This window comes from Harpia harpyja, chromosome 24 (assembly GCF_026419915.1).
Source record: "Harpia harpyja isolate bHarHar1 chromosome 24, bHarHar1 primary haplotype, whole genome shotgun sequence".
NCBI classification, from domain to species: Eukaryota; Metazoa; Chordata; class Aves; order Accipitriformes; family Accipitridae; genus Harpia; species Harpia harpyja.
Window position 1 is genome coordinate 277,597 of NC_068963.1, and position 6,193 is coordinate 283,789.

Genomic DNA, 6,193 nt, shown 5'->3' on the forward strand with positions numbered 1-6,193 from the left:
TAGGGTCGGGGGGGGTCATCTACCCCTGGACACCCTGGTCCACTACCTGGACACCTGGGGCTGCCTGCATGTCCAGATGACTGGGTCCTCCTGTGACAGGGGGATCTATAGGGTCCAGAGGGATCTATATGGCCCAGGGCAGGGAATACAGAGGGATCCAGGCAGTCCAGGAGATCTAGATGGTTCAGGCTTGGGGGGAAGCAGGGATCCATAGGGTCCTGGGGGGTGTGTGTGTATATAGCTTCCAGGAGAAATCTTTAGGGCCTGGAGGGGGAGTGGGATCCATGGGGTCTGTGGTCTATAGGGGCTGTGTTCAGTGAAAGGAGGGAACGATAAGGTTGGGGGGCCGGAATCTACAGGGTCCAGGGGGGGAAAGGCAGTGATCTATAGGGTCTGGGGGGATCGGTACGGACAAGGGGAGGGAGAAATCTATAGGGTCGGGTTCTACTGGGTCAGGGAAGGGTCTATAGCGTCCGGGGGGGGGCGGCAGGGATCCATAGGGTGGGGTTCTCCCCCCACTCCTTGTGGGGCAGCGGGGTCCGTCGGGGCGATGGCGGGGGGCGGGGGGCTTGGGGCGGGGCATGGCAAGGCCACGCCCACTGCGGGGAGGGGGGGGAGGAACCCGGGTGTTCGGGGGGGTCACGGGGGGGGGAAACCCAAAAGTTCGGGTCCCACCCTACGTCACACACACCCCCCGGCTCCCCCTTCCTGACCTCACAGCCCCGCTAGGGCATCAGACCCCCCAACGTGACGTCACACCCGAACCCCCCCAACCTGCGGCTGCCGCCGCTCGGATTCAAACCTCCCGCCGCGTCGCCCCCGTCGTGACGTCATTTCTGCTCGCCCGCCCGCCCGCCGTCCGACCAATAGGCGCCCGCGCGGCCGCTCTGCGCTCCCGGAGGCCGCGTCTCGATGGTGCCCTGGAGGTGCAGAGCGGGAGCGGGAGGGGGGGAGAAGCCGCGAGGTCTCATTAGCATAAATGTGCATCGCTCCTCCCCCAGCCGCAGGGCACCCCGGGGGACCCAGGCGTCCGGGCGAGCAGCTCAGCATTTACTGACCGGGGGAGGGGGCCAGGGCTGCGGCCCAGTTTCTCCCAGTATGATCCCAGTTGCCCCTAGTGCGGTACCTGTTGCCCCCAGCATGGTCTGAGTCACTCCCAGTTTGATTCCAGTCGCTCCCACTATGATCCCAGTTCCCCGAGTGTGCTCTGACTCACTCCCCATCACTCATAGTATGATCCCAGTTGCCCCCAGAATGCTCTGACTCACTCCCTGTCACTCAGTATGATTCCAGTCACTGCCAGTACGATCCTAGTTGCTCTCACCGTAGTCCCAGGTGCTCCCAGTATATCCCCATTGCCCCCAGTGTGCTCCTAGACACACCAAGTTGCCGCCAGCATGATCCCAGCTCCTCCCAGTGTGGTTCCAGTCACTCCCAGTTGCTCCCAGCACGATCCCAGTTCCTCCCAGCATGCTCCCGGTTGCTCCTAGTCACTCCCAGTCACTCCCAACGTCATCCCAGTTGCCCCCAGCACGGGCCCAATCGCTCCCACTGCGGCCGGAGATCCAAGAAGGCTGACGCCCGCAGGGAGGGAGAAGCGGCTCCCCAAAGGGACCCCCCCCCGCGCCCAGCCACCCGCTTCCCGAAGGCTCCGGAAGCACAAACCGGCCGCGCGCCGTGCGCCCCCACCCCCGGCCGGCCTGGCGAGTCCCAGGGGCGAGGAGGTGACACAAGGGCACCCAGGGAGCGGGACCCTTCGGCCGGCGGGCCCGAGGCCGGACGCGGGGCCGGTGACATCTGTCTCTCCTCTCGCTCCGCTTTTTTTTCCCCCGGGGATCCCGCCACCTCATCCCTTCGGACGCAAACCGCTGAGCGGAGCCTGCTCCCGGGCTCCTCTGGGAGAAGGAGCCGAGAAAGCGAGGGGGTCCGCTCCCCCGGGACCCGGTGACCCTCGCCGCCTTTTCTCCCCGGAATCGGGGGACACGGCGACCTCGGGTGACGCGGGTCCTGCCAGCTCCTGTCGGGAGAAACCCTGCCGCCGACGGTTCCACCTCCCGAGCTCGGGCTGCTGCCGCCGGGAAGAAAGCGTTTCGCCGACCCTCGGCTGTCGGCTTCACCCGGATCCAGCCCGAGGGAATTCCGAACTCGGCGCGACTCCCTGGTCTCTCCAGCCCGGGTCGTGACACCCCCCCGGCCCCTGGGACCCACCGTGACCCCCAACCCCTGCCGCCCCCTGACCCCTCCACCCCTTTGGCACCCCTAGACGGCCGTGACCCCCCCTCAGCCCCCCACCCCATGACCCTCTGACCCCCGTCACCCCCATGTCCCCCGTGACCCCCGGCATTTGTGGGGCTGGGGGGGGCAATTGGAAGGGAGATGCCGGGGCGGTTGCCATGGCGGGGGGGGCACAGATGCCGTGCCGGCTGAGCGGGTGGGTGCAGGCGGCGGCGCGGGGGCTGCGGGGGCAGCCGGGGCCCGGCGGTGTTGCCAAAATCCGGAATAAAACTCCTTAACAGCAATGAGAAGGTAAGAAGCGGGCACTCCTTTACTGCAGCGCTGGGCACACGGGGGATCGCTCCACCTATCGTGTGCACCTGTCTAGTCCAACCGTGCAGGTTAAATACACACCTGTTATACATAGTCACTAAATTTCTGAAAAATGTTATACATAAGCATTAACTTTCCGATAAATCATTAGCATATGTAAATGTCTCTTCGCGCAGGCGCAGTGAAGGTCTCTGGTGGTCTTCAGAAGCCCTCTGGTGGTCTTTCATAGTCTTCCTCACTTGTCCGCTTCTTGACCTCTCTTGGGTGATTCTGCGCGGTACGATTCTCACCATCATCTATATTCGTTTACATAAAAATGCATACTATGTCTATTCTTAAATATAACCTTTCTAATAATTGGTCCTTCGGTCACACCATCTTATTAATATTCCTATGTTAAAACAATCATTGGTTAATCTCACTTAACTCTACTGATTAGAATCCTCGATAATTAGATCGAGGTGGGAAGGGTAAGGGGTTTCTAAGCAGCAAACTGGTGTCCGTAACGGTTTCCTTAGTTTCCTAAAACAAAACACTACAAATCAACACATCTTTGTCAAAGTTTCTGTGGTTAACTGATTTTAGACAATACTTGAATTCTTATGGTTACACATAGTACATTTTCTAAAGTTCCTATGACTCCATTTCAAACTTGACGCTCCCATACCTATGCTTCACAATTTTCTACTTCTTAATCAAACCAAACTCTTTTATGGGATTAAAGTTTGATTTCTTTACCGGAATATTTGCAACAGCGGGACCTGGCCGACGGCCGGGAGCTGCTGCGGGAGGCCAGGAACGCCGGATGGGGGAGGGCACCCCCCTCCAGCACCCCAAAACCCCCATCGCCCCCCAACCCTCCCTGACACCCCGGTGACGCCGGGTTCCCCTCAGCTGTTCCCCAGCCTGGCGGCCCTGGGGCGCGTGGGGGGGGGGGACGGTCCTGTCTGTCACCTCCTGGACAAGGAGCTGCAGGTGAAGGGACACCTAACTGGGAGGGACTGGGGGGGGATTGGGAACCCCAAACTGGGAGACCAGGAGCCCAAACCGGGAGGGGGGACGCCAAACTGGGAGACTGGGAATCCAGACTGGGAGCGGAGAACCCAAACTGGGAGGAGAGACCTTAAACCGGAAGACTGGCAACACAACCTAGGGGACAAGACCCTGAACTGGGAGGAGGGACTCCAAACTGGGAGAAGGACTCTCAAGCTGCTTGGAGGAGCCCCAAAACTGGGAGAAGGGACCCCATACTGGGAGGCTGACCCCAAACTGAGGAGAAGACCTCCCAAACTGGGAGAAATTGCCCCCAAACTGGGAGAAGGACCCCTCACCTTGGAGAAGAACCCCCCAAACTGGGTGGAGGCACCTCCAAACTGGGAGGAGGCCACCCAAACTGGGAGGCTGACCTCCACCCTGGTGGCAGGTGGTGCTGGAGGTGCTGGTGGGGCAGGCGGCCCAGCTCTGCCCACGGGTGGTGGGGGTGGCCGAGGGGTGCTGGTGGGGGGGGGTGCAGGGGGCGGCCGCCCAGTGCCTCCTACACGCCCCCAGGCTGGCCTGTGGGGTGCTGCTGGAGCAGGCGGGGCAGCACATCCACCACCAGCTGGGGTGAGTGCGGGCACTGGGGGGCACTGGGAGGGACTGGGAGGGTGATTGGGAGGACTGGGAGGGCACTGGAGGGCACTGGGAGGGGCTTGGAGAGTGATTGGGAGGGCACTGGGGTGGGACTGGGAGGGAAGAGGGGTCACTGGGGAGCACTAGGACAGACTGGGAGGTACTGGGATGGGACTGGGGGGCACTGGAATGGAGTGGAGGGGAGGCTGGGAGAGGAGTGGTCCAGACTGGTCCATACTGGGTGCACAGGTGCCGCCGGGTGGGCAGGGAGGTGACGCTGGCAGTGGTGACCTTCCTGACCAACGCGGTGGTGGAGGAGCTGCTGCAGGAGCTGCGCCACATCCACTGAAACCTGGTCAGCACCCCAAAACCGGGGGGGGACCCCAAAACCCACCCAGGATTCCCAAAACCCTATGGTGAGACCCCAAAAGCTCTCCAGGACCCCAAAATCCCTTCATGGGACCCCAAATCCCCGCTCGTGGGACCCCAAAAGCTCTCCAGGACCTCAAAAGCCCCTGGTGGGACCCCAAATCTCCCCCCCCGACCCCCAAATCCCCTGTGGGGACCCCAAAATCCACCGTGGGGATACCTAAACCCTTCCAGGACCTTAAAAAACTCCTTGGTGGGACCCAAAATCCCCCCAGACCCCCAAAGCTCTTGATGGGATCCTCAAACTCACCAAAACCCACCCCAAAACCCTTTGGTGGGACCCCCAAAACCCCCAGGGCCCCCCAAATCCCCTGATGGGACACCCAAGCTCCCCCAAGGCCCCCCCGACCCCTCAGGTCCCCCCCCAAACCTCCCCAGGCCCAGCACATGGATGGGACCCAGAGGAATTGGGGGTTGTCCCCCCCCACCACAGGGAGACCCCCTCAACAGCACAAGCGAGGAGCTGGGCACTGCCATCAAGGGGGGGGCACCCCAAAATGGGGGGGACCCCAAAATAGGGGGGTGACCCCCCCGAAAGGGGGCAAGGTTTGGGGGGGATAAGGAACTTGGGGGGGTCTCCTATTTGAGGGGGGTGGTTTTGGGGGGGGTCTCCGGGGGATTTGGGGGGAGCATGAGGGTTTGGGGTGAAACCAGGAGGTTTTGGGGTCCTCTAGAGATTTGGGGGTGTCCTGAGGACTTGGAGGGAGGGATTTGGGGGGGTCCTATGGGGTTTGGGGTGTCCCTGGGTATTTTGGGGGTGCCTGGGGCTTTGGGGTCAGACACTGGCGGGTGTTTTGGGGTGCATCACCCCCCCAGCACACGCTGGCCCTGCAGCCCCCCAGGGACTCGCCCTTCCCCCCCAGCAGCCCCGAGGGGGCCCCACCCCACTGCCCCTGCACCCGGCCACGCCCCCCGCCCCTTTCTGCTCTGGATCCGCCCACCTCCTGCCCCCTCTGCAGTTGCCACGCCCCCTCAGCCTCCCCGCCCATTTTAACTGTGGCTCCGCCCCTGTCGACCGTGGCCCCGCCCCCTTCCGCGGTCGCCCCACCCCCTCAGTCTTCCCGCCCTTTGTAAGGATCCTTTCCTCTCCTCAGGCTTCCCGCCCTTTTTAACGGCCGTTCCCCCTTCCATTTCCTCACCGACTGAGGCGCGAAGGGGTCCTGGCGCCGCCACAGCCGGCAGGCAACGGTGGGGAAGGGGGGGACGGGGACACGGACACCCCAGCAGGCGGCTGACCGCCCCAGCATGGACTGGTTCCAGTACAACCGCTGCTTACACCAAGAGAGAGCCCACTTTGCCGTCACCAGGTGTGGCCACGTCCTCCGCACAGTGTGCAGGGGCACAGGAAGGAGCCCCATCACCCCCACAAAATGGAGGGGCCCACCCCCACTTCCCATTCACCTTGAACCCCTAAAATGGTGGAAGGGAGGGATTCCCCTCACCTTATATCCATAAAATGGCGGAAGGGAGGACCCCCCACCTTCCACCTTACCAAATAGTTCCACTCCCATCTTGCCAAACTTTCTCCCTCATAACCGCAATTTTGGAGGGGTTCTGATGTCTATTCCCTCATGAAGGTCCATGCCCCATTTACACTGCCAACTGC